The sequence below is a fragment of the Strix aluco genome, chromosome 8 (genome assembly GCF_031877795.1).
Source record: "Strix aluco isolate bStrAlu1 chromosome 8, bStrAlu1.hap1, whole genome shotgun sequence".
In the NCBI taxonomy this organism is placed as follows: domain Eukaryota; kingdom Metazoa; phylum Chordata; class Aves; order Strigiformes; family Strigidae; genus Strix; species Strix aluco.
Window position 1 is genome coordinate 5198326 of NC_133938.1, and position 21892 is coordinate 5220217.

The 21892-nt window shown below is 43.0% G+C and overlaps 1 protein-coding gene across 9 annotated transcripts in view; it reads left to right on the top strand.

The window, feature by feature from the left end:
* DAB1 (DAB adaptor protein 1) overlaps positions 1 to 21892 on the top strand; it is a 475330-nt gene that overhangs the window by 214966 nt on the left and 238472 nt on the right. For all 9 annotated transcript variants that reach the window (XM_074831919.1, XM_074831918.1, XM_074831927.1 and 6 more), the window contains exon 2: positions 13708 to 13779. The gene's annotated coding sequence lies outside the window, so the exon portion shown is untranslated. The remainder of the gene's footprint in view (positions 1 to 13707; positions 13780 to 21892) is intronic.

The following is a 21892-nucleotide window of genomic DNA, read 5'->3' on the forward strand; positions in this document are numbered from 1 at the left end:
CCCTGGAGAACATATGGAAGATTTTGACATCCACCTTCAAAGGAGAAGCTCCTCAGTCTTACATTGCCACCTCTGAATTGCCATGTAGCTAAGGACTACTTGTTAAGGTTCTGCTTATTTCAGGCTCACATTAGGTTTTATGAACTTTAATGAACAGTAAGTAATAAATTCGCGGAAGAAATTGGGTTAGCCTGTGATTAACATTCAGAGTGATGCAGATGAGTGTACCAATGATGGGAACATGTGCTCACATCACGATGAAATGCAGATGAGAGGCCCTGGAGCAAGCCCAAGGATGTGGGCCAGCGCAGTTTCATCTCTGTCAGCTTTAATCTGATCTAAAGTGCAAGTGCTACCGGCCTGCAGAAGGAATCTCAAACCCTGGGAAGACCTAAATACAACTTTTGTTTTCTATTAGAGACTATTAAAACATTTTCTTTACCATCAAAGCTCCACAATATAAAAGCTCAAGACACTGTATCTAAAAAACAATGTTTCTAGCAGTAGGGAAGAGAGGGGAAAATGGTTGGAAGATACCTCTTGATTTGGTTTAGCTTTTATAACATGCTGCTTTACTGAGCAGTCATTTTAGTCAATTGAAACCCAGCTGAGCCTCATCGTCTTATGACAGCGCTGTTGTACAGAACAGAGAAAAAAAAATCCACCACCACCACCCCCTTTTAAATGAAGTGCAAAGTAATGCTAGGAAAGGAAAGAATAAATCAATTTTAAGTGGTAATCTATGAAGTTGGACAGAAAATGATGAGAAATGAAGCAACTGGTCATAGGAAATTGACCTTGAAAATGGTGTTTATCTTGCGGACGCAGCGGCAGGGCCCCGCTGCTGCTGCAGGCCAGTGGCTGAGGGGGGAATTTAAATCAGAGTTTCTTTGCTTTGAATCTCAGTTGCGTTTTGGGGGAGTCTCTTTTTAAGACTGTGTTCTCTGGCAGTTACGCTAGTGGTGCTGCTCGTCAGCATCTGGCAGGCAGGATTTATTCCTTTGTGGCAGTCTCGTATTTTACTCTGTTGCTTGAAAGGCTGTGTCTGTTTGGAAGTGGTAAGTGTGCAGGGTCAGAAGAATAGCCGTGATTGTGTAATAGATACGTATGCTAGGAAAAGAGATGGTATTTTTACCTGACTTTAATTTCCATACAAATAAACACATTAAAGCAAGTAAAAGGACAAATGAGTAATACATGTCACCTCTGCTATTTTAAACTATAACACCTACTTACACCAGAAGGATGGCTATTGCGGTATTATATACATCTTTATTTACAGTAAAGGTAGAGAAGGGTGTGGGAGGTGGAATATATTGAGTTTTCACTGAAATTCCTCTAGCAGAAAACAATTGACAATGTATTTCCATGATTTGTGTCTTCCTAGGGCAGATGGTCAGGAGTCCTTCAGATTAACTGAATGCTTTTTGGTTCAATTGATGACCTCTTGTTCTGCCTTTTTTAGCATCAGCTGTGTCCATAAGTGAGCCATATGCAACTCATTGTGGTGGGTCATCTCCTGTTCTCAGGCACCTGCTTACCAGGTGTCTCAATTATTCCCAACTAAAACATGAAGATATAAGTAGCCATCTGCCATGCCACGGGGACTTTATGGTTTTGATGGCCAGCAAAAATAATCTGATATTAACACATTAACTTTACTGAAACGTTAGAAATCTTTGTGTCAATTCTAATCTGAGACATACAAGTGGGCTATCTGGTTTACTCAGCTGGTTAATATAATCACTGACCTCCTTTGCCAGCACTGATTCTCTTTCAGCGTAAGTCAGATAGCAAACACAGGCAGGAAGGTCACTGGGGGTGCCCAGGTGTAAGTGAGACCAGGTCATAGCCCTTAAGTGCCCTATATTGGGTCTAATGACTTGTCATAGGCTTTGACTTATACCTGAGCTTCTAAGAAGCCTGAGGAATTGCTCATATTGGTCATTAAATGATGTGGTCCAGGCAATATCTGCAAGTAGCAGTTGCTTCTGCTTGTATGGCCAACATCCACCCTAGTTCTGTGTACGTAAGGGCTTATTTCCCAACGTGGGACCGTGCGGGGTTTGGAAATGCTCCAGCTCCCAGCTGAAGGCGTTTCCCTTGGCTGGGAGCATTTCCTCATCCGTTCAGTCCTGCATATGTCTACGGGGATAGGATCTGGGCTGAGCATCCAGAGCAAGAGAAGGGGGACAAAGGGAGAGAGGTGGGAAGTGGGGATGTGGCGGTGCTCGCCAGCGAAGCTCCAGGAGGAGAGGAGACGAGCCCTGCTTGCTGTAGCTCTCTGTGGAAAACTCGTATTGATCGAGCACCGGTGACATTCGGGTTGGTTGTGTTATTACAGCGCTTGTGCTCTGATGGAAAGCTAACAAATAATAAATTTAAGCAATGTTTTCAGACTGTGCAAAAATTAAGAATTTCAAAGCAAGCCTTCTCCAGATATTTAAAATTCAGTGAGCTTTTTTTGTCCTGGGTCTTGAGATGTTAATGACTTTGACTAATTGTCAACACCACCAATTACTATGACTGATACCTTATCATTTCCCACAATGAGCAATGCTAATTAAAATTGATTGTGCTGCTGTTCTGGCACAGCAGCAAGTTTCCTTTTCATTTTTTGTTTAAACATGAGCTTATTGTGCCGATTTGGTGAATTAAATAAGGAAAGCTCATTATTCTGATGTTTATTTTTGAGCAGGGGTTTTAAGCCACATTGGAAGCCTGTTAGAAGTGTTGAAGAAATAGAAGAGCTTGAATGAATTGTATTTTTTGAGTACTAAAACATACACCTAATAATAATATTTAGCACTTTTATACCACAGTGCTTTTTACATGATCACATTTCTGTACAAACGTAACTACTCCTATTATCTCTGCTAGGTGGGTAAACACTATTACTTCTGTTTCACAGATATTGAAGCTGAGACAGGAGCTTTGATTCTCTAATAGCAGTGCACTTCAAGCTATTCACTTCAATTAGATTACAGATCTCTGTCTTACAGCAGTGTGAGCTGGATAAGTTATGATTTGCAAGACTGGCTTGCTTGAATTTTATACAAACTTGGCCTTCTATTTCTCACTTTTTTTTTTTTTTCCTTAAAGTGTGATTATTTATTTCTCCCAAAGATAGGAAAAAGTCTTCCTTGCTGTTGCTGCTGGCCTGCCCTGTGCTGGGTCTGGCCAGTAAATGTTGATTCCACACGTGCAGGGCAGAGCCATACAGGAGGGCTGGAGCTGTGCAGCTTTGTCTCCTCCTTTTCTGTAGTCTTTGCTTTGTCAGCTGAATCTCCTTGTGTCAGGAAGGGCTGTTCTTTATTGGGAAGAAGCTGCTTGCTGAGAGGAGAGACAGCTGGATTATAGCATGGGATGGTACCCTGAAACTCACGTGTTGTATATCTGCTGTGCAGTGCTGCAGTTGCATTCTGAATTCAGCTGTGGGTTTTTTATGTGAACTTTTCCATAAGGAATGTTTATGGGACAGGTTATCAATGGAAGATGTACCTGGTTTTTGAACTATTCTCCTGATATCCTCTTCTTAAGTGGCTGATTGTAGTTAATAGCACAAGTCCATGACCTTATTCTGTTGGAGATTGATTTAATCTGAACAATTGATTCCTTCCATGATCGATATGTAATGAGTTAATATGTAATGGATATAAACGCATGGAATTGCCTGAGATATTCCTTACTTCTTCCTACTTAGTCCATAAAATGAGTCAACTACTTCATGATAGATATTAGAAAAAAAAGTCTTTTAAAGAATCCTACATGTTGTACTTTTTCATAAACAAGATCTCTCTTAGGTCTTGATGGAAAGGGAAGCCATGTTTGCCTGCATGGTATCTTGTATGAGCAGCTAAAGAGGAGTATGCCAATCAAAAAATGTTTTACATTTATTGGGGGAAAAAAACTTTTAAATGTCTGGCACTTGGAGGCAAGATAAAAATATTTTTATTACAGATATACCAATAGCAAAAATCATATCTGAAAAGTAAATATTTCAGTCATGAACACTATTTCTTGATTATTTACAGCTACATGAATTTCCCTTGAGCATTAATTTCTCTTCTGATCCTGCTATGAGCTAGGAGCAACCTTATAAATTCATAGAGCTCCTTATGCCATAGTGCCACAATCCTCCTTGCTGCAAAAAAGGGGTAGTCCTGCCTTCACCACCCCTCTTGGTTTGGCTCTCCTGCTCCACCAGTAGTGTTCGTGGGGACCTAGATCAAGTTAAAAATCTGTCTGAAAAATAAGTTTAAAAAGAATATTAAAAAAAAAAAGTTTTCAGTGGTGATCTGGTGTTTGATGTGGGGTTTCTGCATGGTTATGTCACAGCCAAGGTGGCACCAGGCAGTGGAGACTGAGAGTCAGGGCTTTGATGTGGGGTCTTGCAGCAAGCCCACCTCCACCGCAGCACCACAGTTTGATGCCTGGTTGAGCCAACCGTGCAAGCAAGACCTCATGCTGTCTCTCTAAGAGTGCTTTCCTGAGCATTTCACCTAGGTTAATTTGATTATGTTGGGAAAGTAATAGGAAATGGTTCTGGAGAAGTGCAAGCTGTTCTGACTAGAAGTAAGCACTCCCTTTTTTTGGCAGTAAAAGAGCTGGAAAGAGCGGTGGTATGTGTTCAGCTGACATGCACTGATGGCACCATTATCAGCAGGTAGGGTGTTGCCCTTAGCACGGAAGCTGTGCCAAGTGTGTTTTCTTGAAGCATATTGGACCTCATTCTCCTCTCATCTCCACGGACTACACTGAAATTGCTCATGATTTACACTGTAGAAAAAGAGGAATCATGGATGACTGACTTCCTCAGTGTAACAAGCTGTACGTGAGGGCCAAAGTTTTTACTTTCTTCTCTATTTCCAAATGTCCCCTGGAGTTTTGTTGTGAAAAGTCGGTTATGAAAATTGAGCGTGAGGGGGGGAATATGTCATTTGGGTTGTGATTTGCTGTTAATTAAACTTTAGTGTGACACATCCTTTATGTCAGGGGATTCCTGATTCTCATCTCAGTGGCCTGGTAGAACGGAGGAGCATCTCCATTGAGATCAATGCTCATTATTATTTTCCTCATTATCATCATGATCCTCATCAGTATTTTTTCTACAACACTGACTGTGGAACAGAAGCGTAGACAGAGATGACCCTCGTCCGTCCCTGTTCAAAACCTTTCATTTTTAACAGATGAGAGACGCAAAGGCTGGGGCGGGGAAAACGACAATGAACTCAGGACAGAGAATTAGATCCCATTACTCGGAAGTCAAAACCAGCCTTTCTTTCCACTGCAAATGACATGATGAGATAATCAGTTTTCATTATTTTCATCAGAGTACAAGCACTCACACACAGGTTGAAACCCACAGCGCACAAGATGCTGATGGATGTTACCAGACAGGTTTTAGCTGGATGAAGCTCACACATCTGTGCAAGTGAGGGACTCAACGGGAGATGGGAGTGCAGTCTGCCCAAATGACGGATGAGGCAGAGGGGGAGGGTGGTCAAATTTAGTAAATGTTCCAAGATCTGGCATGGAAGGGAAGGTTCACAGCCTTGACCTGTTCATGTTTGGTATCCTAAGTGGGATTTTGAGAACTGTTCTTCTTTCTCCTCAGTTTCAGGAGTGTTATTGTGGAGGAAATGTTAATTTTACAGTCTCAGGCTTGATCCATGGCTTTAGGGCAGCACTGTAGGTGGCAGGGAGCCCAGTATGATTTTCTTGCCTAGCAGTAGCTCCTCCTTGAGGTACAGGTGGGCTGATGTCAGGATGGGGGAGCTTGGCCTTGGAGGAGAACTAACAGAAGCAAGGTTCAACTCCTGCTCAGCACCCCTTGAAATAACCTCCTCAGACCTTATTCACCACAGGGATGCTACTGGCATGAAATGCCAAGAAAGGGCAGATGCTGCCAGAAGCATCTGTGAAACAAATTCAGAAAGATTGTCCAGATGTGGAATGACATTTGGGGTCAAACCCAGGGGCAGAAGACCTGACCGAAATCCCACTCTTGTCTGAATGATAATAAATGTAGGGCTAGAGAGATGCTGGACTCAGACAGTGATTGCAGACATACCCTGGAAAGTCAGCCTGTTTCTGGACCTCTTTTGTGCTACATGTGGGACAGCAGGAGAAACATCTGCACTGATGTCTACCTGTGGGAGACCTTGAACACAGCAAACATTTGATGATCTGACCACCTTGTTTTGCTGGTTGACCTCTTGTAAAATCTGCAAAAAGGACCACAGAAAAAGAGGTGTCCCTTCAACTTAGGGACCTTTCTGCTTAAAGTATTTAAAATCTGTTCTCTTGGATGCTCTGGAACAGAAAAGACTCTTGCCAACCTGACAGGTCATTTCTTCTGGTTTGAGATGTAGGAGGAGGGGTACAATTTCTGTGACTCATGTTCTGACAACCAACTGATAATCCTACAACCATCCCGTTAGTGCTGGTAGTTTCTGCTGATGGGAAGTCATCTGGGGGTCAGGAAGCAGATGGAGTTGTTAAGGCTCTCACATAGAAATGGTGGGAATCAAATATGTTGAAGTAGTTGCAGGCTGTACCACAGGAAAAGCTGGAGCACTCTCTTTGGGGAAAACCACAACTCAGAATATAACAGCTCTTGAAAGCTTTGGGGTTTTTGGAACTCATCAAAACTAGTCAGGATCAGCCTTACTTCCAGTCTGATGAAAGAGGTGTTAATCCTACTGCTCATAAAGAATTTAAGAATATAAATGTATGAACTGCAGCCTGGAAGATTAGAAGAACATTTAAATAAATTATAGAGACTGGATTGACAGAAAGCCTGTCATGCTGGGATCAACTTTTCTCTCTTCTGGACTAACCAGTTCCATAGCTTAAAGTTATGAGAAGCACTGTTGTAACAGTGGTTATCAGGATCCCTGCCTGTGGCCAATGTCCAGTGGTCCCTGTCATGCCAGGTCCCATACATGCACTTAACACTCTGTGGGATGCTGGTTTAACAGCAGGCTCTTCCAAATAAACTCTTGGAAAGAAAGATGTGCCTACCAGGGAATGGGCAAGTGTGGTGGGTTGACCTTGGCTGGCTGCCAGATGCCCACCTAGTTGCTCTCACTCTCCCTCCTCAACAGGATGGAGGGAGTTGTGATGGAGGAGCTGATGGGTTGAGATAAAGATAGGGAGATCACTTACCAATTACTGTCATGGGCAAAACAGACTGGACTTGGGGAAAATTAATTTATTGTCACTTAAAAATAGAGTAGGATGGTGAGAAACAATGACAAAACCCAAAACATCTCCTTCCCACTTTTTTCTAGGATGAACTCCACTCCTTCATTCCCACCTCCTCCCCTCCAAGCAGCACAGAGTGGGTTGGAAAGGGGGGTTGTGGTCAGTCCATAACAGCCCATCTCTGATACTCCTTCCTCCTCACACTTCTCCACTGCCCCAGCATGAACCCTTCCATGGGCTGTGGTCCTTTAGCATACACCTTCTCCAGCGTGAGCTCTCCATGGGCCACGGTTCATTCAGGAAATATCGTGCTGCTCCAGTGTGGGGTCTCCAGGGTCTTCAGTGCGGATATCTGCTCGTGTGGTCCTCTCTGTGGGCTGCAGGGAAATAATCTGCTCCACCATGATGTAGGAAATTTGCCCCCATGATCAAAGCTCCCCTGTCCACAAGGAAGCAGCTTCTGCTTGTGGAGGGGTTTGCAGCTGGCAGCAGTGGGGACCTGCACTGGGTTCATGGATCCATGAAGAAAAGAGGTGATTTTGATGTGTTTTCCTGGCGATTCCAAAACACCAGCTGTGCCTCATGTCTCTCACGTGGTAGCTGAGGTCCCCCCTTCTGGGAGTCATGTTAAGTTGCAAGCTTTTCCCAAAGTAATCTTTTTTTTTGTTTAAATGCTTGTGTAAGGGATTAGCTGTGTTTTGGAATATCTCAGTATAGACAGCCTTGGCTTATAAAACAGAGGGCAATGCTGATGTATTGCAGAAAACAAATAGAATAGGGGTTTTTAAAAAACAAGATTTCTTTGCAAGTTACAGAATTAATGCATCACTCAAAAAAAGAAAAAAAAAAAAGCCAAATTTCTTCCTTTCCTTCCTCTCCAAGTGTTGAAAATCTGCTCAGGTTCACCACGTTGCTCGTTTTTGCTGCATTAGTTGGCACTCCCCACTTTGAGCCCTGCACACCCCAGTGTGCTCTAGCATTTGCTCTGAGAACCTGCTTTGGGGAGATGTTTTGGTTGCACCAAAGCATTTTGTAGGTCAACCTCTGGAGGTAAACTCATGTTGTATTACAGTGTTTGCTGCATGTAAGAAGAGGTTTGGGGGTATTGCGGACTCAGAGAGGGTGGTAAGCTGTTCCCTCTTGTGCGAGCGTTATAACTCAGTACGTTTGTGTAGCACATGGGTTAATGGACCGCGGCTCAGACCTGCTGGAAATTGCCCATGACTGGAGCACTACAGTGATGTTTGACCTCTCCTGGCCCCTTTGGGTGACATCTCTGCTGCTCTTTGCAGCAAGCTACAAGTCTAAAGCTTTTTATGCACTTAAAATGGCTGCCAGGGAGAGGACGCATAAAATACTTCTTGCTTGTGAAAACCTCTTTTATGTTGATAGGTATATTTTAGCATTACGGGTTTTCCTAACATATTTTGTTGAAAGGCAGTGAGATTGCCAGTGTGCATCAGTATGTGCTGAGCAGCTGCTGTCACACAGAGCTGGGTGTTGGGGCGGCTGCGAGGTTTGTGTGCAATAATTTGCCCCTCTAGAGCACGGCACGGCTAATGAGCACAATCCCTCCAGTTATAGGAAGCATGCAGACACTCATCAGAACAGATCGGAAACAGCCTCTGCTGACCAGACTCATGAAAAAGCTGGATTTTGTGGATGACAAATAGCAGGATGTTGCATATCTTTCATTATTAACTCTGAATCCATACAATTAGAGGTAAAAAAGAAGATAATATATTTTTATCCGTTAGGCCTAATGATAAAATAATACCCAAGGAAAATATTGATCCCTACCTTGACCCATATCTCTTAAAAAATAGGAATTTTCACTGTTTCACTGCTTTGTCAGTGCATTCCATGTACTGGAGTTGACAGTACATCTTGTATGAACATCAGCTCTACTGTCCTCTTCCCTTCCTCCCACCAAGACTTACCTCTTTTTCTTTCCCTTCCTGTGGGTGATGAGTGTGTCTGCTCGATGGATAGAAAGGACAAAATGCCTTCTTGTGACACCAGAAAGAAAATGATCCAGGGAGTTACAGACCACTAAGCCTTTCATTTGTTACCTGGTAAACTGGTTCAAATGATAAGAAAAAAAGAAAACATTTGGGAGATGCTGATAAGATCAGGCTTATCCAGTAGAAAGGTACTGTAGGATATGGCTGGAAGCGATAGGAAAAGCCTAGGTTTGATGACCCAGCAGGTCACTTACAGTCTTTCACTCTTAATCTCTTAGAAGTCTTTGAACTTGTCAATAAGAAATGAAGAGAGAGGAACTGGCTTATCTCATTTATTTACGATATTGAAAGGTCTTTAGCAAGGCCTCTCATAGAAAGCAGTCAAAAAGACAAGGTAGATGGGTGAAAGGGAAAAGTATAGTTGTGAATCAAAACCTGAAGCAAAGATTAGGTATAACCAGGCAATTTTCACCGTTGCAGAGAGTTAAACCGGGGGTTCTTTGTATGTTCCGAAGTCCTATATCAGGTCTTTAATCCGGGATGGAAAAGAGGTGGAGGAGTGGCCAGGTTTGTGGGGAGCAAAAAGCCACTGAGGTTGGTCAAATCCAGGGAAGGCAGTGGGGAAGGTCAAAAACAACCTAGACAATGAATACGTGACCCAACATCCAGAAAATGTTCAGTGTCAGTGTATGGCTGTTGCTCACCCTGTGGTTTCTGATTGAATTTGCTATGGTCAGACCAGAAATACGGGAGTCTTCAGTTCTGCAGTCCATGTAGGAGATCTTGTTGGGGCTGCTAATGGGTGAAGAGGTGACCTCACGCTGATAACCTCCCCAGGAGGGTCTGCATGTAGGAAAAACTGTGCCAGTGACTTCATATTCCAATTAATGATCCTTTATCAGAAGTACAGAAGGGTTAGGCGCACACATACATAGTATTATCTAAAAAATCCGCAATGGCACTCAACATCAGAGTAGTCCCATTAGTGAAAGAACCCAAATTAAGAGGCTTTACGTATCAGTATGAACAATTCCCAAATTACTACTGGGATTTAAGTTATATTTTCTCCCCTCCTTTAGACACCGCATCCTGTTTCTTTTAAATAGCCATGTCTGTCTTTGTCCTAAACGGAAATTTTGAATGAGTGAAGAAAATATCATTTCTTTGCTTTGCCTGCTGCTCCGACTGTCGCAGCTGAGTGTGTTCCCTGCACCACTGATTTAAAAGACCACTGAACCTCTGAACTGATGGAGCCTCCTGCCTGCCTTCCCTTCCCACCTCTCTGCCTTTCCCCTCTACCTTTTAAGCCAGAAAATTGCTACTGGATGTCCCTTTCAAAGCCAGGGACTGAAGTCCTGAATGTTGCTAATTAGCAGCGAGAGTCTTTTAAGGAATTGAAACATTGCATTGTTATGATTTGGGAAACAAAAGCTGAATAAAAACTGTAACACTTAACTATGGAATTCCACTTTATTTTTCTCTAATGCAGGCTAAGCTGCCTTACAGCAATCTTTTAAATGTAATGATTGAGACTATTATAGGAAATACTATACAAAGCAACATTTTTTTTTGCAGCCTAAATAATAAGTAGGGCAAGGTTTTAAATGAGGCTAGAGTAATGAATGCTGTACAATAATTTTGATGATAAATTTCCCCGGAGGATAAAGTGGAAGAACAGAAGCAGGCTGTATTTAATCATGCAAAGTTAAAGGAATGCAGACCAACAAATATTTAGAGATGTACAGCTTTTCTAACCTTTCCTGAGAGATTCTTGCCCCTTTTTCACCTGAGAAACTTAGCAGAAATTCAGGTCTTTCAGTGTGTAATAATTAGGAGGAGGAATTGATCAGATAGGGTCAAGTGTTTCTTTGATGGAGCGCACAGAAATTCCTGCTTCCTTGCAGGCTGGAGGACTCAAACAATAAGACGTTTGTTTTTCACAGCTATTTCATCCATCAGTGAGTCCGAAAAGCTTGCTTTGAGCAGATATACAGCATGCGATGACATATTTTGCAGCTGCTCTTCACCTAGTATTGACCCAAGGAGGTATGTCCCCACCATGCAGCAGAACACTGTGTGGAGATCCTCTTTGCTCCCCAAATCAGTATCGTTGCTGTCGTGCAGTGCTACAAGCAAAACAGTAAGAAGGCCTGTGCACTGCATTGCAGAGACGAGATCTGGGCTTCCACGTACTGAGCAAGCTCAAAATCTTTGTCTTGTGCTCCATCACCCTGTGGTGACCTGCCTTTCCTATGCACGTACCAAAGACCATCCTCCTCAAAGATGGTGCTCCTCAGCTGTGGTTTCTTCCGGTCTTTGCTGTTTGTCTTCAGGAGGCAAGCATGACTTCAAAAACTAAGAGTCTTTAAAAAAGTCACTGCTGACTTCTGGCTTAGCGTGTTCCTGGTTGTTCTGCACAGATGCACATGGTTGTGGTAGAGTTAGGCAATCCTTCCATAAAGCATACGGTTGGGTTGCTTTGTGGTTTGTTTTTTTTTAATAACTGTTAAAAGTAGGGTGTTTCCATGGACTTTAACTCAACCTACAGCAGTATTCACTCAGCAGAGGCAAAAACCTGAAGATTTCTGTTCTGCTGATCAATACTTAGAGCATATATTGATTTCCAGTTTAGGTGTTAACTTTTTAGCTCTTAGAAATGGTCTTGATATCAATTTTCACCTTGCCTCATGTTCATTATATGCCAAACATTATGACAGTGAGCAATCTAGGATCTCATCTGGCGAGATGATTAGTTCTAGTGACTTCAAGACTGCAAGGTGCAAAGATTTACTTGTCTTGTGTAAGCATCACAGTAGCATAAAATATCTGTGTTTAAGGCAATGACCTGAGAAATGCTTTTATTCTGGCCTGGCACAGCCTTCCTCTAATGTTTCTTAGTCTGTGCAGTCCATCCCTGAAATGATATAATAAACTAATTAATAGTGCTGTTTATTACATTCATGTTGTTTTCTCATAATAATTCATAGAAAATGAGCCTGAGGTCCGCAGCTCGGGTTGCTGGATGGCCAGACTTTATTTAAGCAATAAGACACACATGGTAAGCAGTGCATTCCTATGTGATTATGCCTCCAGCAGTGTTAGGAGGCACAAGGTCAAAAGGCTCAGTGACTTTAACTACCTGAGAAGTGCCATGTAATCCCCTGCAAATGGGCTGTCTACAATGTCTTATTGCTGAATCAGAGAGGGAATTATTTCTTTTTAAAGGCAGCCACATGAATTACTTCTGTAATGGCACAGATATGACATCACTGACTGCCAATCAGAAATCCTCTTTGTCTTGGATTTTAACACCTTAATTTCAAGTTCAGGTCATCTGAACAAACTGATTTTGTTAAAATGGTATTTTATCCTCTTTGTGCTCAGTCCCATCTGCTTGCTTGAGTGAGGAAAGCACCATTTGTGCTTTGTGTGTGCTGTGAACTGCTCTGCAGTAGCTTTTGTATCACCATCAGGCACTAACCAGGGACTGCAAAGTCTTTGCAGAGCTAGTGACATGCAAGCCATGGCCTGACTTGGAGTGCCTAGAACATTATTTAGACTCAGGAGCTCAAGCAAGCGCAAGCAAGGGGAGGACAGACAGCAAGGCAAGCACTTCAGGATGCAGGCAGCAGGGCTGGGATTTCAAAATCAATGTGTAGCCATCAAATTTTTTCAGCCTAGCACTGTCTTTTCCTTTTTATTGGCAAACATAACCCCAAAATAATAAAATAATCCCAGTTTACTGTTATTGTTGATAAAATAAGTACACCTAGGTCACAGCTTTACTACCCGGAGCAGGCCAGAAGAAGGATGCTGTTTATCTTAGTGATATTGAAAGGACTGTAGGCAGTTGCTGCCATTTTGGAAGGGGGGCAGGGGGACGAGGGGCCCTAGATGGGAAGACTTCCACCTTTTTTCTCCCCACTTTAAGCCCTAGCAGAAGAGCAGGTAAAGGCACAGCCCCCAGGAAGCTCTTTGTAGCCCCTTGGGCTCGTTTCACTGGCTTCCAGCCAGCAGTTGCTTCCTCAGCAGGGGAGAGAAGAGCCTACACTAAATCTCGTGGTCAGTCCCAGAGGATGTGTTTCCTTTAGGAAAATGGGAACGGGTGCCAGAGGTCATGGCTCACCTGCGTCTCACGTCTGCTGGTGTGTGGGATGAGAGCATCTGTGTGTGGGAGGTTGCAAAACCCACTGGTCGAGGGGATGCTGTGAAAGTTGCTGTTCAGTTGCAGAGGGTTCTGGGGGCAAAGCAACGAATCATCATTGTGTTAGAGGGCAAAAATTTAACAAACAGTTTTAAAGGCTTAAAATAAGTCTGTCTTCATAACCCGACTGCAGCGCTTTTTTCCTTAGATATGTTATAGAGGTAATGATACCTCTACAGTGAACTCAATTAACCTTCTGCAGCCTTCCGTGTGACAGGGAATCCTAAATCTCCTTTTTTATGAGTCTGTGTTCAAGATTTGAAGCTACTCTGAACTTAGCATTAATAAATGCCATTTCCTAATTGGTGCCCATTTGTTTGTTTTTTACAGTGAGAAAGTCATGGTGGCTGTGAGTGGGATCTAGTGTTCATGGTTGAAAAGAGCTTACTACACAGGAGTGAGGTAACTTTGTTGTATTATTATTGTTGTTGTTATTATTGCAAATCTGTTGCTTGTGCATGGGTGCCTTTTGGGGTTTCCATTGTTCAGTGATGTTATAAGATGATCTTAAGGAATTTAGCTTGGTTTCTCTGCATTGTTTCGTATAAATGGATATCCATTGCCAGTAGGAACTGTGTGACTCTCTTCTGTCTGAGACCCAGTGCATTTTGAGTGTCCTTTGGAAGTTCTATGCGAAAAAGGGTAAGAAGAAAAACTTGTGTATTTAGGCTGCAACACCTCAGTTTCTCTACAGATCTTCCTTCTGCTCTGTGATACATCCTAGTAGGTGCACATCGCATCAGAAGACTCAGTAGTGTTCGCTGCTGCCGCACTTCTGAGATCTTCGCATGAATACACGCTGTACGGAGCAAAATGTTTCATCTGGGAGGGAGGATGTCAACGATAAATGAGAAAACAAGAGAAATGGATGATCCCCCATAATGCATACCCCGTAATATAATCATTGTTGTTTGATAGAAGAGACACTTCTATCAGCTCTCAGTGCCCTGCTAGGTATGTCTGGATTTATTATTCAAAAAGGCACAATCAAATCTCTTCATTCAGTTGACAAATGGGAGCTATTCAATTCAGTATCTGCCTCTTATTTATAGCATATAGTGGGGTGATTTATATGCTACTGCAGATCTTCCAAAACAGCTTTAATTAGCAGCATTGGCTATTAGAACGAGAGTCCTGTAGCTTCCCTGTCATACGTATCCCCTTAAAACTGAATAGAAAGCTTACTCTTTGCCAGGCAATGCTTCTCTATTTTTTTTTTTTTTTGTAATACCAGCAAGAAACTGCACCTGTGCTTGCGTAGCTCAGAGGATGCATTCATGTTTGCAGCTCCGAGGGGGCAGCAGGGGGAGGTTGAGGAAGATAATGCCTTTTATTGTTGTGCGTTGGGGAAACAGGGCAATTCTTGGGGCGTTAACACTAACATCACACAGGATTCTGCGAATGTTATAAGTGACTTCAGTTTTGAGAACAAAGTAAGCGCCAAAGATGCCAAGGTCGGCTGATCAGGCTGCCGGCACTGGCGTTTCTGGATTCCACTCTGAATTTCTGTGCTTGGAGGAGGATGGATCTGAGAAGGCAGGAGCCCTCATCTCAGCGTGTCCTGTGGTTGGAGCATTCACAACATTATTTTTCCTGTGTGCATTGTCTGATGATATAAGTAAGCATTTCCCCAGCTGTTCCCTTATCCGCAGAGCTGCTCTGGCTCGTGGTCTAATTGGTACCCCTGAGGTACAGACCAGAGTAAGGCACGGCGCAGAGGTGAGTTCAGTAAAGGCACTAGTTTGAGTCTCTATTATTTTCACGCATCTAGTAGGAATGTAATCCCTTTGAGACCTCTGCCTATCTGTCAAACCTGAGATCAGCCAACAGGTTCAAAAGTTATTTGGGGAAGCGATGACTGACAGAACAATTGCATGTCTCTTGGTTTTTTTTTTCCAGGAAACCAGGCTAAAAAAGCGGAGGAAAGATAAAGAGTAGTTTTTTGTGCTTTATGTGGTGTGTATAGCATGCAGAATGGTCTGTTGTTACATTTCCACTGATCTTTTTTTGACATGAGCAATGCAGTCATTCTGTCTTCGCATCAAATAAGCCTTTGTACTACTTGTCACCAGTGCGCACTGTCTCTGTATATGTGTAAATTCGATGTTTGCTACAACCCCTCGTCAAAACTCTGCTGCTGCTGCCTGCAGGTGGGCGATTCTGCTAAATCTCTGGGTGTTTTACAGCAGCACGCTCTCAGTGACATTTACTCTGGAGAGCAAGAAAACCTTAGAAAATCTGAAGTTTGAGGTTGACAATAATAGGAAAAGAGAGGGCATGAACACTGGACCTGGTTGCAGATGCTTAGTGTCTCTGCTTGTCCATGCCTTGAAGGAGGAGAAAGCAGCAAAACACAACCGAGAGAGGAGGCTGAATGAAGTTCATGGCTTCCCTGCCAACACTGTGCGTTTGTGGTGCTTAGGAGACTGGTGGGAAAATGAGGAAATAGGAGATGAGGACGTAAAAAACCCTGCTATGAACAATCCTGAAATACATGTGGTCAGAAGGAAGGGTGAATAGGCATGGAAATGGTTCCTGGGGTTTGCAACTGGGAGATGATGGGCTTTGCAGCCAGGGTGAAAACACAGCCATGGGTCGTTTACAAATCAGTGCCTACACTGTGAAAAAGTCCGAGTCCTCTGGCTGAACACAAGTTGGGATTTTGTGGTGGGTTGTTTTTTTTTTTTTATCTACAAAAGTTCTGTTTAGGTATTTTTATTTACTTCTTTGAGCATATTGATAAAGCACATTGTTTAAGGAAGCTTTCAAATTGTTAACATATTTGGTCTTTGGGCCAAGTGAATAGTATTTGGTAAGCTGTCTTTGGATATTACACAAAGTGCTCTTCTACTGCAATTCTAATAGAGTGTAGGGCTGAATTTGATAGTGTTACCTATTAGTGATTAGAAAGTGAAGGGCTTTTAGTGCATCTGTCTGCAGAGTTGGCTTTGATAGATCGGGCATTATACATTTCATCATTTTTAAATTTGGCCTTAAAGTAATGAGATTTCCTCTTAAAATTCCTCTTTTCCCCAACATTTTGAAAACATTTTGAAGGTGTGAATTGGGGAAGAAAAGAAAGAGGAGAGAACACAGTTTTGTTCATAAACACGTAAATTGTTCACTAGTCAGTGGTACAGGCTGAACTCTGCTGGAGAAAGGTACTTTTAAATTACCAAAATATTAACATTGTAATTATTGAGCATGGATAATAGTTATGAATTATGGATCAGTCAGGTTAGCAAAGTCACAGCTCCCTAATAGAGAAAGGTATGATGGGAACATGAGGGAAGATGATTGAGGATTCCCTCTTAATATTTTCATACGCTCCTCTTGGTAAAGGAGGTTGCTGCTCCTTCTGCTGGTCCGCGAGAGCTGCAAAACCCATTGAGGGCTGGAACATCCCTGCCTGAGGAGCACCTGCTCTGCAGAAGGATAATATCTGTGCCACCAGGGCTTTTTGGTAGGCCAGCCTAGCTGGAAGCCCTAGGTGCTGTGCTTTATTTGACACTGCCACCGTTTGTCACCACTGAAAAGTCCTGGTGTGCTCCGAGGCACAGCACCTACAATGAAAATCACTGACACTTTTAAACCTTGTCTTCCCTGAGGAGGCAGTGGAGGGTGGCAGTGATGCTGGAGTGGTTAAGGACCATGGTTCTAACTTTGCTGATGACCCACTATCTCATCTTGAGAAAATAACTTCCCGTCACCGCCTCTCAGTTCCCTTGTCTGTAAAATGAAGATAATGTCATGTCGTACCTCTGCAAAGTGTTTTGACACCTATGAAGGAAAAGTGCAACCTCAAAGCACACAGAGAATATCCTACTACCAAGCAACTCCAACAGGAGCTCCAGGCAGTGCTCACTGTTAGGATATATATTTTTTTCTCTGTGACTGGGGGTTGCTGTGGCAGAAGGTCTTGCCCTGTCCCTCTCCATTTTATAAGGTCAAGTTGCTGGTGGTGTTAACACACAGATGCTCTTCCATCAGTTACTCAGTTTGTATCTGGCCAGCTTCTTGCCTTCAACCACATCTATTTTTCCCAGATAAAACCAGTTTTTCTTTTATTTCATTTTTTAGAGGAGAGCTGTAATGTGTCTGAATTGTTTGCAGTAAACTTTTGAGATTCAGTGACCTTTGTTAATCAGGAAGGGGTTTTTTTTGAGGTCTACAGGAAGAATTAATCATATGTAAACTGTTTGCTGTAAAAAGTCTCTTACTCAATTTGGGATTTCCCAGGTAGCCATCGAAAGGTCAGAGGCTGGAGGCAGAAGCTGTGAGCAGCTGGGAAGAGGGGAGCTGGAGAGCACTGAGGGAGGACAAACCATCTCAGAGCAGTTTCAGAAGTAGGGAGAAACCTGTGGTAACATGTAGGACTGGGGAGACCCCAGTGGGTTTGAGAGACTGGCCTCAAGCCAGAAATTTGGAGCATCTAAGGAAACAATATACAGACTAGCAGCATGCCATTGTACCATGCTCCTATTTGCTTGCAATATTCTGTTGTTTCAAAAGCAAGTTTGTGCTTTCAGCAAAATGCTCCTTGCCCCTACAAGAGTTTTAAGTCATATGTAGTCAAAGGAACCATAAGAATTTTGAAGAAATTTGCAGTCAGCTGTTGACATCTCAGCTGGTGGCACAGCCCCTTCTCCCAGGCACACAGGGTACAGGAGTCTCCAAAGGAGAAGGTTTGTCTCGTGGACCCTGCCACTGTCAGCTGTTGGTGAGAGCAGTGTGTCTGTCCAAGTGTCCACCTAAATCTTTCCAGCGAGGACCATCCAGACTCCATTCCCCTTCTGCTGCTGAGAACAAGTCCCAGAGCTGTGCCAGGGAAGGGCATCCCGAGTCTCTGCAGGAACCAGAGAAGGCACTGCTGCCTGCACATGTTGCTTGATTTACTGGGGAGAGGAGGTTAGATGCAGTTCATCCTTGCAATTGCAAAATGGGTGAACTGCATCAGAAGTTACTATCAGCATCCTGAAGTAACAGTGGCTGTAGAAGCAGAGGAATGGTAGGGCATTTCTAGGTTATCCAGTTGTATGTCCTATACCTTCCTGTCACACTTTGGAAGTGGATTCCCCAGAGTCCCTTTTCCAGAAGCTCCCTGGGAGAGGAAACAGAGCTGTCAGTCATGTTGGGTAGTTCATGGTCAGAGTGATGGAAGGTGACTCCAAAGGTGCCAGTGCAGCCACCATGAAGAGAGAAAAGGTCTGCAGGTCTGCTTTGTGTCATTGCTAAATATGTTTGATGAAGTTTAGCTTGGGGATTTCACAAAACAGCAAACCCCTGTGGGGTTCTTCTATCAGCCTCTGTAGCAATGATTATGGGGACCTTAGAGCTCTGAGTTAAACCCACGGAGGAAAAAGAGTTCGTGGAGAAAAGGACAGTTGTCAAAAGAGGAAGACAGTCAATGTCATCGATGTCGTAAAGGCTGCAGTGTCTTCGTGTATGGGGTCCTTACTAAGGAAGGTCTTTCTCTGAATTTTACAGAACTCTGCATGTTTAAGCCAAACCCCTTAATGTTTTTTTAATGAGTTTTGCTGTATTCAGTAGCGGTTTTTACCTGTGAGCCCTTGGCATGCTGTTTCTCAATGAAGCTATTGTTGGGAGATGTCTCACAAGTTAGTTGCAGTGCAGTGAAGTCTTTGATTTCCTACTGTGCAGCTCTGTTGTTCACCCTGCTTAGCTTCTTCAGATGATGCAGTGGAGCCTGTTCTCAAACTTGTTTTCCAATTTTTATCAAATCTTGGAGTATAATTGCATCATGTGTTACAGGGAAGCATATTTGGAGAGTTTCATTCACAGAAGCACATCCCATGACAGACGGGAGAGTTTGCCTAACATCTTCTTTGCCTGTACAGGGGAAGGTCATCCTAAGAACCATTAGCCCTTCCTTGCCATGCCTTGCATGAGTCATACGTTTGCAGTGTGCGCTCTTCACTAGGGATGTGTTTAGGGCCTGATTTCTGCCAGTGTTCAGAGGGACCTTGCTCCAAGATGGCTCAGAGCCCAGGGGCTTCTCAGGGCTCATCCTGCAGCAGTGAAGCATGGGCATTGCTCTTTTTCCCGATGATTAAAGAACAGAGCTTTCTCTTTAAAGAGTTCATTCCTCAAAAGCATTAATGGAAAAGTTATGAGCTAGAAGCATTTCTGTCCAATCCAGAACACACAGAAAGTCTGGGTATGAATGATTTAAAGACTATGGGAAAGCATAAAGATGTTGAGGTGAATTTACTACTTTGTTCAGTGCCACAGATTGTGTGAGGACCCTTCAGCATGAATTAAAGAAAGGTTCCAGTCATGAGATATTACAGTTTAATTCAGACATTAGTACAGTCAGGGAGAAGATAGTAATGTAATTGCACAACCAAATAGGATTTCCCATACTGGATTGCACCTATGGTGTATTTGGTCCTGTTTCTATATGGATAGTGCTATGTGTGTCAGAAAAATCAATGTGATATGGGACAATAGGCAGCTGTGGAAGGATTCACCTGGAGCAAGCTCTGTCTACTAATAGTTGGCTCATATCCCAACCCTAACCATGAGAGTTCATTGTTAAAAAGCCCCCTTGGATGTGAGTGAGGATGTTCTCCTGACCTGCATCAGCCTCAATTGTTAATGAATCACTTACATCTGCACCTTGTTCCTATCAAATAACAGTGAGTTCTGTGGGACACTGTTTAAGAACATACACAACATTTTTTAAATATTTAAAAATGTAGTTTTAAATATGACGTTTGTCAGAGTCATCCGTTGCCACATTTTTGTACTGAGAATATGCTATACTAGAGAGCCTGCTTTATCTTCGTTGAACTACTCACCACTAAAGTATAACACCCCCCATCACTTTTTATTCATCCCTTCACCAAATTGAAGAAGGTACCAATTTTCCTTGCCTCTAAAAATATTTGCAGATAGTATATAAGCTTTTCAACTATTTTTTTTTTTTCTTTTCTTTTTTGAGGTCAGGTGTGCCAGAGTTTCAGTCAAGGTTGGATACACTTCCTGGCTTGGTATTTTAAGTGTCATTTCTTGTTCTAGTCTCTCTAGATCTTCACTCTGACTTTCTGACCGCTTCTGTTTACAGACCTGTGACTTTCCTGGAGCTTTTATTTCTCTTAGAGAATGCGGAGGAAATAGAGGTGGCTGAGGAAGAGCACTGTGCCTGTGTGATTTCTGTGCTAGAAGATTTGTTTTAGCCTTCTGGAGGCTTTCTTCCCCTCTGATTTTTTTTTTTCCAGTTTAAGAATTTCCAGCAATGACTCTGAAGTAATCCCAGTGCTCTGTCTCTTTCCATTTTTCGGCTGAGAAAGCTTTGCACTGTGTGTTACAGAGGCCATCAAACCGGGGTCTATTGCACATCAGCGGTCTGCTGGGTGTTTGCTGCTGTCTTCAGAAACAGCATTCCTGGAGCCATGCCGTGAGGAGCTCAGCGAACAGATGGGCCAGGAAAGTACCTTGCTCTCGGTGGGTCTGGAGAATGAACTCATTATCCAGCCAGTGGTCTGTCACACGAGCCTCGTTTACCAGTGGCTGGTGTAAAAAACAAACCCTGGAAAGTGGTGCCTTGCAGGGTGTGAGTGCTGCGGTGCCAGCCGCATTGGTGTCATTCAGTGAGCAAGCTTGTTTGGGTATGAGGAATAGGGAGGAAGCCTGGAGAGGCAGAGAAATTACAAATGGGCATCACAAAGCTTCATAAAAAATGACAAAGTCCAGTTTTTGGGAATCAAAAAATGTCACTTGGAGAGGAGCCACATTTCAAGGGTGGCTCTGTGATTTGGACACACCTGAGATGAAGGTCCCATTTCCTTAGGTGGTACATCCTACTGAATATTTCCTAAACAAACATAAAGTATTAACAAAACATGTTAAAAAAGCACTATGTTCAAACAAACAAAACGGACCAAAATCCCCAGGTTATGTTAGACTGGATAGGTAAGGGGACAGCTTTCCATCTTTCTCCTCTTCAGATGCCAGCTGGGAAACACCTCTGTGCCTCACATGGCTCAGCCTCCTGCGTTGGCAGCCGGGCAGCATCCACGGGACTGCTGAGCTCAAACTGCCTCAGGAATGTAATGTCATGGTGCAGTTTTGAAAAGCCAAGAGAGATGAAACTCTGAGATTTAGCCAAAGGAATTGTTTGAAAGTTCTGGGATTTGGTTCACCTGTTGCGGTGATGGATTGAGGATTGCAGGAGTCCTCAGTAGCTGCTGCTTTGGTTGCTGTTAAAGATAGGGAGATTTTTGGCACTGGTTTACTAAAAGGAATATAAAAAATGTCAGAGTTGGCAACAGTATCGGAAAGGGAAAGTGCAGGATGGGAACGCTTTTGTTTGTTTATAGTAAAATCCATCAGGAATAGAGGGGAAATTGTTGTCCATGAGTTACTCTGTGGGTTTGTAAGTGCGTGATTGATAGCATGTTAATAGTTTTAAGCTCCCTGCTTCAATAATATCGTTGGGAAATCTGGCTGAAAGTTATTTGGCTGCCTGTATAATCCCAAGTTTTATGCAGGC